General features: G+C 45.4%; 1 protein-coding gene across 1 annotated transcript in view; it reads right to left on the bottom strand.

The window, feature by feature from the left end:
- Nucleotides 1-13,097, bottom strand: part of smad6b (SMAD family member 6b) — a 140,963-nt gene that overhangs the window by 79,246 nt on the left and 48,620 nt on the right. The gene's annotated exons all lie outside the window — the stretch shown is intronic.

Genomic DNA, 13,097 nt, shown 5'->3' with positions numbered 1-13,097 from the left:
CACTCCTCTAGACTGGAACACACCCTCTAGACTGTAACACACTCTCCAAACAGTAACACACTCCTCTAGACTTTAACACACTCCTCCTAGACTGTAACACACCCTCTAGACTGCAACAGACTCATCTAGACTGTAACACACTCCTCCTAGACTGTAAACACTCCTCTCCTAGACTGTAACACACTCCTCTAGACTGTAACACACTCCCCTCTAGACTGTAACACTCCTCTAGACTGTAACACACACTCCTCTAGACTTTAACCTCCTCTGTAACACACCCTCTGGACTGTAACACCTCCTCCACACCTCCTCTAGACTGTAACACACCTCTCTGACTGTAACACACTCATCTAGACTGTAACACACTCCCTCTAGACTGGACTGTAACACACTCCTCTAGACTGTAACACACTCTCCTAGACTGTAACACACTCCTCTAGACTGGACTGTAACACACTCCTCTAGACCGTAACACACTCCTCTAGACTGTAACACACTCCTCTGGACTAGGAAACACACTCTCTAGACTGGAAATCACCTCCTCTAGACTGTAACACACTCCTATAGACTGTAACACATTCCTCTAGACTGTAACACACTCATCTGACTGCAACCTCTCTAGACTGTAACACACTCCTCTAGACTGACTGTAACACACTCCTCTAGACTGGACTAACACACTCCTCTGGACTGTAACACACTCCTCTAGACTGTAACACACTCATCTAGACTGGAACACACTCTCTAACAGTAACACACCCTCTAGACAGTAACACACTCCTCTAGACTGTAACACACCATCTAGACTGTAACATACCTCTAGACTGTAACACACTCACTAGACTGTAGCACACTCCTCTAGACTGTAACACACTCATCTAGACTGTAACACACTCCTCTAGACTGGACTGTAACACACTCCTCCTGGACTGGAACACACTCCTCTAGACTGTAAATCACTGCCTATAGACTGTAACACATTCCTCTAGACTGTAACACACTCATCTAGACTGGAACACTCCCTCTAGACTGCAACACACTCCCCAGACAGTAACACACTCCTCTAGACTGTAACACACTCCTCTAGACTGTAGCACACCTCTAGACTAGCACTCATCTAGACTGGAACACACTCCTCTAGACTGTAACACACTCCCTCTGACAGCAACACACTCCTCCTAGACTGTAACACACTCCCTCTAGACTGGACTGTAACACACTCCTCTAGACTGTAACACACTCCCTCTAGACTGCAACACACTCCTCTAGACAGTAACACACTCCTCTAGACTGACTGTAACACACTCCTCTGGGAGGACTGTAACACACTCCTCTAGACTGTAACACACTCTCTAGACTGACTAACACACTCCTCTAGACTGTAACACACTCCTCTAGACTGGACAGTAACACACTCCTCTAGACTTTAACACACTCCTCTAGACTGGACTAACACACTCCTCTAGACTGCAACACAATCCCCTCTAGACTGTAACACACTCATCTAGACTGGAACACACTCCTCTAACTGTAACACACTCCTCTAGACTGTAACACACTCTCTCTAGACTGTAACACACTCCTCTAGAATGGACTGTAACACACCTCCTCTGACTGACTGTATACACACTCCTCTAGACTGCAACACACCCTCTAGACTGCAACACACTCCTCTAGACTGTAACACACTCCTCTAGACTGGACTGTAACACACTCCTCTAGACTGTAACACACTCATCTAGACTGTAACACACTCCTCTAGACTGGACTGTATAACACACTCCTCTAGACTGTAACACACTCCTCTAGACTGTAACACACTCCTCTAGACTGTAACACACTCCTCTAGACTGTAACACACTCATCTAGACTGTAACACACTCCTCTAGACTGGACTGTATAACACACTCCTCTAGACTGTAACACACCTCTAGACTGTAACACACTCTCTAGACTGGACTGTATAACACACTCCTCTAGACTGGAACACACTCCTCTAGACTGTAACACACTTCAGACTGTAACACACTCCTCTAGACTGACTGTATAACACACTCCTCTAGACTGTAAAACACTCCTCTAGACTGTAACACACTCCTCTAGACTGTAACACACTCCTCTAGACTGGACTAACACACTCCTCTAGACTGTAACACACTCATCTAGACTGTAACACACTCCTCTAGACTGACTGTAAACACACTCCTCTAGACTGTAACACACTCCTCTAGACTGTAACACACTCCTCTGACTGTAACACACTCCTCTAGACTGTAACACACTCATCTAGACTGTAACACACTCTAGACTGTAACACACTCCTCTAGACTGTAACACACTCCTCTAGACTGTAACACACTCCTCTAGACTGGACTGTAACACACTCCTCTAGACTGGAACACACTCTAGACTGTAACACACTCCTCTAGACTGTAACACACTCCTCTAGACTGACTGTAACACACTCCCCTCTAGACTGTAACACACTCCTCTAGACTGTAACACACTCCTCTAGACTGTAACACACTCCTCTAGACTGGACTGTAACACACTCCTCTAGACTGTAACACACTCCTCTCTAACACACTCCTAAGACTGTAACACATTCCTCTAGACTGTAACACACTCATCTAGACTGGAACACACTCCTCTAGACTGTAACACACTCCTCTAGACAGTAACACACTCCTAGACTGTAACACACTCCTCTAGACTGTAACACACTCCTCTAGACTGTAGCACACCTCCTCTAGACTGGAACACACTCCTCTAGACTGTAACACACTCCTCTAGACAGTAACACACTCCTCTAGACTGTAACACACTCCTCTAGACTGACTGTAACACACCTCTAGACTGTAACACACTCCTCTAGACTGTAACACACTCCTCTAGACAGTAACACACTCCTCTAGACTGACTGTAACACACTCCTCTAGACTGACTGTAACACACTCCTCTAGACTGTAACACACTCCTCTAGACTGGACTATAACACACTCCTCTAGACTGACAGTAACACACTCCTCTAGACTGTAACACACTCCTCTAGACTGTAACACACTCCTCTAGACTGGACTGTAACACACTCCTCTAGACTGTAACACAATCCTCTAGACTGTAACACACTCATCTAGACTGGAACACACTCCTCTAGACGGTAACACACTCCTCTAGACTGTAACACACTCCTCTAGACTGGAACACACTCCTCTAGACTGTAACACACTCCTCTAGACAGTATAACACACCTCTAGACTGTAACACACTCCTCTAGACTGTAACACACTCCTCTAGACTGTAACACACTCCTCTAGACTGACTGTAACACACCCTCTAGACTGTAACACACTCATCTAGACTGTAACACACTCCTCTAGACTGGACTGTATAACACACTCCTCTAGACTGTAACACACTCCTCTAGACTGTAACACACTCCTCTAGACTGTAACACACTCCTCTAGACTGTAACACACTCATCTAGACTGTAACACACTCCTCTAGACTGGACTGTATAACACACTCCTCTAGACTGTAACACACTCCTCTAGACTGTAACACACTCCTCTAGACTGGACTGTATAACACACTCCTCTAGACTGGAACACACTCCTCTAGACTGTAACACACTCCTCTAGACTGTAACACACTCCTCTAGACTGGACTAAACACACTCCTCTAGACTGTAACACACCCTCCTAGACTGTAACACACTCCTCTAGACTGGACTGTAACACACTCCTCTAGACTGTAACACACTCATCTAGACTGTAACACACCTCTAGACTGGACTAAACACACTCCTCTAGACTGTAACACACTCCTCTAGACTGTAACACACTCCTCTAGACTGACCGTAAACACACTCCTCTAGACTGTAACACACTCCTCTAGACTGTAACACACTCTAGACTGAACACACTCCTCTAGACTGTAACACACTCCTCTAGACTGTAACACACTCCCTATAGACTGTAACACATTCCTCTAGACTGTAACACACTCATCTAGACTGGAACACACTCCTCCTAGACTGTAACACACTCCTCTAGACAGTAACACACTCCTCTAGACTGTAACACACTCCTCTAGACTGTAACACACTCCTCTAGACTGTAACAGACTCCTCTGACAGTAACACAATCTGTAACACACTCCTCTAGACTGTAACACACTCCTCTAGACTGTAACACACTTCCTCTAGACTGTAACACACTCCTCTAGACTGTAACACACTCTCCAGACTGACTGTAACACACTCCTCTAGACAGTAACACACTCCTCTAGACTGTAACACACTCATCTAGACTGGACTGTAACACACTCCTCTAGACTGTAACACACTCCTCTAGACTGTAACACACTCCTCTAGACAGTAACACACTCCTCTAGACTGGACTGTAACACACTCCTCTAGACTGTGTAACACACTCCTCTAGACTGCAACACACTCCTCTAGACTGAATAACACACTCCTCTAGACTGGAAGTAACACACTCCTCTAGACTGGACAGTAACACACTCTCTAGACTGTAACACACTCTCTGTAACACACTCCTCTAGACTGTAACACAATCCTCTAGACTGTAACACACTCATCTAGACTGGAACACACTCCTCTAGACTGTAACACACTCCTCTAGACTGTAACACACTCCTCTAGACTGTAACACACTCCTCTAGACTGTAACACACTGTATAACACACCTCTAGACTGTAACACACTCCTCTAGACTGTAACACACTCCTCTAGACTGTAACACACTCTCTAGACTGGACTGTAACACACTCCTCTAGACTGTAACACACTCCTCTAGACTGTAACACACTCCTCTAGACTGTAACACACTCCTCTGTAACACACTCCTCTAGACTGTAACACACTCTCTAGACTGTAACACACTCCTCTAGACTGTAACAGACTGTAACACACTCCTCTAGACTGACTGTAACACACTCCTCTAGACTGTAACACACTCCTCTAGACTGTAACACACTCCAGTAAACACACTCCTCTAGACTGGAACACACTCCTCTAGACTGTAACACACTCCTCTAGACTGTAACACACTCCTCTAGACTGACTGTAACACACTCCTCTAGACTGTAACACACTCCTCTAGACTGTAACACACTCATCCAGACTGTAACACACTCCTCTAGACTGACTGTAACACACTCCTCTAGACTGTAACACACTCCTCTAGACTGTAACACACCCTATAGACTGTAACACACTCCTCTAGACTGTAACACACTCATCTAGACTGACTGTAACACACTCCTCTAGACTGTAACACACTCCTCTAGACTGTAACACACTCCTCTAGACTGTAACACACTCCTCTAGACTGGACACTCATCTAAACACACTCCTAGACTGTAACACACTCCTCTAGACAGTAACACACTCCTCAGACTGTAACACACTCCTCTAGACTGGACTGTAACACACTCCTCTAGACTGTAACACACTCCTCTAGACTGTAACACACTCCTCTAGACTGTAACACACTCCTCTAGACTGGACTGTAACACACCCTCTAGACTGGACTGTAACACACTCCTCTAGACTGTAACACACTCCTCTAGACTGTAACACACTCCTCTAGACTGGACAGTAACACACTCCTCTAGACTGGACAGTAACACACTCCTCTAGACTGTAACACACTCCTCTAGACTGTAACACACTCCTCTAGACTGTAACACAATCCTCTAGACTGTAACACACTCCTCTAGACTGTAACACACTCATCTAGACTGAACACACTCCTAGACTGTAACACACTCCTCTAGACTGTAACACACTCATCTAGACTGTAACACACTCCTCTAGACTGGACTGTAACACACTCCTCTAGACTGGACTGTAACACACTCCTCTAGACTGTAACACACTCCTCTGGACTGAACACACTCCTCTAGACTGTAACACACTCCTCTAGACTGGACTGTAAACACACTCCTCTAGACTGTAACACACTCATCTAGACTGTAACACACTCCTCTAGACTGGACTGTATAACACACTCCTCTAGACTGTAACACACTCCTCTAGACTGTAACACACTCCTCTAGACTGTAACACACTCCTCTAGACTGTAACACACTCATCTAGACTGTAACACACTCCTCTAGACTGACTGTAACACACTCCTCTAGACTGCAACACACTCCTCTAGACTGTAACACACTCTAGACTGTAACACACTCCTCTAGACTGACTGTAAACACACTCCTCTAGACTGTAACACACACTCCTCTAGACTGTAACACACTCCTCTAGACTGACTGTAACACACTCCTCTAGACTGTAACACACTCATCTGTAACACACTCTCTCTAGACTGGACTAACACACTCCTCTAGACTGGAACACACTCCTCTAGACTGTAACACACTCCTCTAGACTGGACTGTAACACACTCCTCTAGACTGTAACACACTCCTCTAGACTGTAACACACTCATCTAGACTGGAACACACTCCTCTAGACTGTAACACACTCCTCTAGACAGTAACACACTCCTCTAGACTGTAACACACTCATCTAGACTGTAACACACTCCTCTAGACTGTAACAGACTCCTCTAGACAGTAACACACTCCTCTAGACTGTAACACACTCCTCTAGACTGTAACACACTCCTCTAGACTGGAACACACTCATCTAGACTGTAACACACTCCTCTAGACTGGACTGTAACACACTCCTCTAGACTGTAACACACTCCTCTAGACTGGAACACACTCCTCTAGACTGGAACACACTCATCTAGACTGTAACAGACTCCTCTAGACTGTAACACACTCCTCTAGACTGTAACACACTCCTCTAGACTGGACTGTAACACACTCCTCTAGACTGTAACACACTCCTCTAGACTGTAACACACTCCTCTAGACTGGAACACACTCCTCTAGACTGGAACACACTCCTCTAGACTGTAACACACTCCTATAGACTGTAACACATTCCTCTAGACTGTAACACACTCCTCTAGACTGTAACACTCCTCTAGACTGTAACACACTCCTCTAGACTGTAACACACTCCTCTAGACTGTAACACACTCCTCTAGACTGTAACACACTCCTCTAGACTGGACTGTAACACACTCCTCTAGACTGTAACACACTCCTCTAGACTGTAACACACTCCTCTAGACTGTAACACACTCCTCTAGACAGTAACACACTCCTCTAGACTGTAACACACTCCTCTAGACTGTAACACACTCCTCTAGACTGTAACACACTCCTCTAGACTGTAACACACTCCTCTAGACTGTAACACACTCCTCTAGACTGTAACACACTCCTCTAGACTGGACTGTAACACACTCCTCTAGACTGTAACACACTCCTCTAGACTGTAACACACTCCTATAGACTGTAACACATTCCTCTAGACTGTAACACACTCATCTAGACTGGAACACACTCCTCTAGACTGTAACACACTCCTCTAGACAGTAACACACTCCTCTAGACTGTAACACACTCCTCTAGACTGTAACACACTCCTCTAGACTGTAGCACACTCATCTAGACTGGAACACACTCTAGACTGTAACACACTCCTCTAGACAGTAACACACTCCTCTAGACTGGAACACACTCCTCTAGACTGGACTGTAACACACTCCTCTAGACTGTAACACACTCCTCTAGACAGTAACACACTCCTCTAGACTGGACTGTAACACACTCCTCTAGACTGGACTGTAACACACTCCTCTAGACTGTAACACACTCCTCCAGACTGACTATAACACACTCCTCTAGACTGGACAGTAACACACTCCTCTAGACTGGACAGTAACACACTCCTCTAGACTGTAACACACTCCTCTAGACTGGACTGTAACACACTCCTCTAGACTGTAACACAATCCTCTAGACTGTAACACACTCCTCTAGACTGTAACACACTCATCTAGACTGGAACACACTCCTCTAGACTGTAACACACTCCTCTAGACTGTAACACACTCCTCTAGACTGTAACACACTCCTCTAGAATGGACTGTAACACACTCCTAGACTGACTGTATAACACACTCCTCTAGACTGTAACACACTCCTCTAGACTGGAACACACTCATCTAGACTGTAACACACTCCCTCTAGACTGGACTGTAACACACTCCTCTAGACTGCAACACACTCCTCTAGACTGGAACACACTCCTCTAACAACACACTCATCTAGACTGTAACACACTCCTCTAGACTGGACTGTAACACACTCCTCTAGACTGAACACACTCCTCTAGACTGTAACACACTCCTCTAGACTGGAACACACTTCTCTAGACTGGAACACACTCCTCTAGACTGTAACACACTCCTCTAGACTGTAACACATTCCTCTAGACTGTAACACACTCCTCTAGACTGTAACACAGACTGTAACACACTCCTCTAGACTGTAACACACTCCTCTAGACTGTAACACACTCCTCTAGACTGTAACACACCTCTAGACTGGACTGTAACACACTCCTCTAGACTGTAACACACTCCTCTAGACTGTAACACACTCATCTAGACTGGAACACACTCCTCTAGACTGTAACACACTCCTCTAGACAGTAACACACTCCTCTAGACTGTAACACACACTCATCTAGACTGTAACACACTCCTCTAGACTGTAACACACTCCTCTAGACTGTAGCACACTCCTCTAGACTGTAACACACTCATCTAGACTGTAACACACCTCTAGACTGACTGTAACACACTCCTCTAGACTGTAACACACTCCTCTAGACTGTAACACACTCCTCTAGACTGTAACACATTCCTCTAGACTGTAACACACTCATCTAGACTGGAACACACTCCTCTAGACTGTAACACACTCCTCTAGACTGTAACACACTCCTCTAGACTGTAACACACCCTCTAGACTGTAACACACTCCTCTCTGTAGACTGACTGGAACACACTCCTCTAGACTGTAACACACTCCTCTAGACTGTAACACACTCTCTAGAGACTGGAACACACTCTCTAGACTGGACTGTAACACACTCCTCTAGACTGTAACACACTCCTCTAGACTGTAACACACTCTCTAGACAGTAACACACTCCTCTAGACTGGACTGTAACACACTCCTCTAGACTGGACTGTAACACACTCTAGACTGTAACACACTCCTCTAGACTGTAAACACACTCCTCTAGACTGGACAGTAACACACTCCTCTAGACTGGACTATAACACACTCCTCTAGACTGTAACACACCCTCTAGACTGTAACACACTCCTCTAGACTGTAACACACTCCTCTAGACTGTAACACACTCATCTAGACTGTAACACACTCCTCTAGACTGGACTGTATAACACACTCCTCTAGACTGTAACACACTCCTCTAGACTGTAACACACTCCTCTAGACTGGACTGTATAACACACTCCTCTAGACTGGAACACACTCCTCTAGACTGTAACACACTCCTCTAGACTGTAACACACTCCTCTAGACTGGACTGTAACACACTCCTCTAGACTGTAACACACTCCTCTAGACTGACTGTAACACACTCATCTAGACTGTAACACACTCCTCTAGACTGGACTGTAACACACTCCTCTAGACTGTAACACACTCCTCTAGACTGTAACACACTCCTATAGACTGTAACACATTCCTCTAGACTGTAACACACTCATCTAGACTGGAACACACTCCTCTAGACTGTAACACACTCCTCTAGACAGTAACACACTCCTCTAGACTGTAACACACTCCTCTCTAGACTCTAGACTGTAACACTCCTCTAGACTGGAACACACTCCTCTAGACTGTAACACACTCCTCTAGACAGTAACACACTCCTCTAGACTGTAACACACTCCTCTAGACTGGACTGTAACACACTCCTCTAGACTGTAACACACTCCTCTAGACTGTAACACACTCCTCTAGACAGTAACACACTCCTCTAGACTGGACTGTAACACACTCCTCTAGACAGTAACACACTCCTCTAGACTGTAACACACTCCTCTAGACTGGACTATAACACACTCCTCTAGACTGGACAGTAACACACTCCTCTAGACTGGACAGTAACACACTCCTCTAGACTGTAACACACTCCTCTAGACTGGACTGTAACACACTCCTCTAGACTGTAACACAATCCTCTAGACTGTAACACACTCATCTAGACTGGAACACACTCATCTAGACTGGAACACACTCCTCTAGACGGTAACACACCTCTAGACTGTAACACACTCCTCTAGACTGTAACACACTCCTCTAGACTGGACTGTAACACACTCCTCTAGACTGTAACACACTCCTCTAGACTGTAACACACTCCTCTAGACTGGACTGTAACACACTCCTCTAGACTGTAACACACTCCTCTAGACTGTAACACACTCATCTAGACTGGAACACACTCCTCTAGACTGTAACACACTCCTCTAGACAGTAACACACTCCTCTAGACTGTAACACACTCCTCTAGACTGTAACACACTCCTCTAGACTGTAACAGACTCCTCTAGACAGTAACACACTCCTCTAGACTGTAACACACTCCTCTAGACTGTAACACACTCCTCTAGACTGGAACACACTCCTCTAGACTGTAACACACTCCTCTAGACTGGACTGTAACACACTCCTCTAGACTGTAACACACTCCTCTAGACTGGAACACACTCCTCTAGACTGGAACACACTCATCTAGACTGTAACAGACTCCTCTAGACTGGACTGTAACACACTCCTCTAGACTGTAACACACTCCTCTAGACTGTAACACACTCCTCTAGACTGGACTGTAACACACTCTAGACTGTAACACACTCCTCTAGACTGTAACACACTCCTCTAGACTGTAACACTCCTCTAGACTGTAACACACTCCTCTAGACTGTAACACACTCCTCTAGACTGTAACACACTCCTCTAGACTGTAACACACTCCTCTAGACTGGACTGTAACACACTCCTCTAGACTGTAACACACTCCTCTAGACTGTAACACACTCCTCTAGACTGGAACACACTCCTAACTGTAACACACTCCTCTAGACAGTAACACACTCCTCTAGACTGTAACACACTCCTCTAGACTGCAACACACTCCTCTAGACAGTAACACACTCCTCTAGACTGTAGCACACTCCTCTAGACTGTAACACACTCATCTAGACTGTAACACACTCCTCTAGACTGGACTGTAACACACTCCTCTAGACTGTAACACACTCCTCTAGACAGTAACACACTCCTCTAGACTGTAACACACTCCTCTAGACTGTAACACACTCCTCTAGACAGTAACACACTCCTCTAGACTGTAGCACACTCCTCTAGACTGTAACACACTCATCTAGACAGTAACACACTCCTCTAGACTGTAACACACTCCTCTAGACTGTAGCACACTCCTCTAGACTGTAGCACACTCATCTAGACTGGAACACACTCCTCTAGACTGTAACACACTCCTCTAGACAGTAACACACTCCTCTAGACTGTAACACACTCCTCTAGACTGGACTGTAACACACTCCTCTAGACTGTAACACACTCCTCTAGACTGTAACACACTCCTCTAGACAGTAACACACTCCTCTAGACTGGACTGTAACACACTCCTCTAGACTGGACTGTAACACACTCCTCTAGACTGTAACACACTCCTCTAGACTGGACTATAACACACTCCTCTAGACTGGACAGTAACACACTCCTCTAGACTGGACAGTAACACACTCCTCTAGACTGTAACACACTCCTCTAGACTGGACTGTAACACACTCCTCTAGACTGTAACACAATCCTCTAGACTGTAACACACTCCTCTAGACTGTAACACACTCATCTAGACTGGAACACACTCCTCTAGACGGTAACACACTCCTCTAGACTGTAACACACTCCTCTAGACTGTAACACACTCCTCTAGACTGGACTGTATAACACACTCCTCTAGACTGTAACACACTCCTCTAGACTGTAACACACTCCTCTAGACTGGACTGTAACACACTCCTCTAGACTGTAACACACTCCTCTAGACTGTAACACACTCATCTAGACTGGAACACACTCCTCTAGACTGTAACACACTCCTCTAGACAGTAACACACTCCTCTAGACTGTAACACACTCATCTAGACTGTAACACACTCCTCTAGACTGTAACAGACTCCTCTAGACAGTAACACACTCCTCTAGACTGTAACACACTCCTCTAGACTGTAACACACTCCTCTAGACTGGAACACACTCATCTAGACTGTAACACACTCCTCTAGACTGGACTGTAACACACTCCTCTAGACTGTAACACACTCCTCTAGACTGGAACACACTCCTCTAGACTGGAACACACTCATCTAGACTGTAACAGACTCCTCTAGACTGGACTGTAACACACTCCTCTAGACTGTAACACACTCCTCTAGACTGTAACACACTCCTCTAGACTGGACTGTAACACACTCCTCTAGACTGTAACACACTCCTCTAGACTGTAACACACTCCTCTAGACTGTAACACTCCTCTAGACTGTAACACACTCCTCTAGACTGTAACACACTCCTCTAGACTGTAACACACTCCTCTAGACTGTAACACACTCCTCTAGACTGGACTGTAACACACTCCTCTAGACTGTAACACACTCCTCTAGACTGTAACACACTCATCTAGACTGGAACACACTCCTCTAGACTGTAACACACTCCTCTAGACAGTAACACACTCCTCTAGACTGTAACACACTCCTCTAGACTGTAACACACTCCTCTAGACAGTAACACACTCCTCTAGACTGTAGCACACTCCTCTAGACTGTAACACACTCATCTAGACTGTAACACACTCCTCTAGACTGGACTGTAACACACTCCTCTAGACTGTAACACACTCCTCTAGACTGTAACACACTCCTCTAGACTGTAACACATTCCTCTAGACTGTAACACACTCATCTAGACTGGAACACACTCCTCTAGACTGTAACACACTCCTCTAGACAGTAACACACTCCTCTAGACTGTAACACACTCCTCTAGACTGTAGCACACTCCTCTAGACTGTA

This window comes from Oncorhynchus nerka, linkage group LG17 (genome assembly GCF_034236695.1).
Source record: "Oncorhynchus nerka isolate Pitt River linkage group LG17, Oner_Uvic_2.0, whole genome shotgun sequence".
NCBI classification, from domain to species: domain Eukaryota; kingdom Metazoa; phylum Chordata; class Actinopteri; order Salmoniformes; family Salmonidae; genus Oncorhynchus; species Oncorhynchus nerka.
The sequence above is the reverse complement of the archived record's forward strand: the minus strand, read 5'-3'. Positions and strand labels throughout refer to the sequence as shown.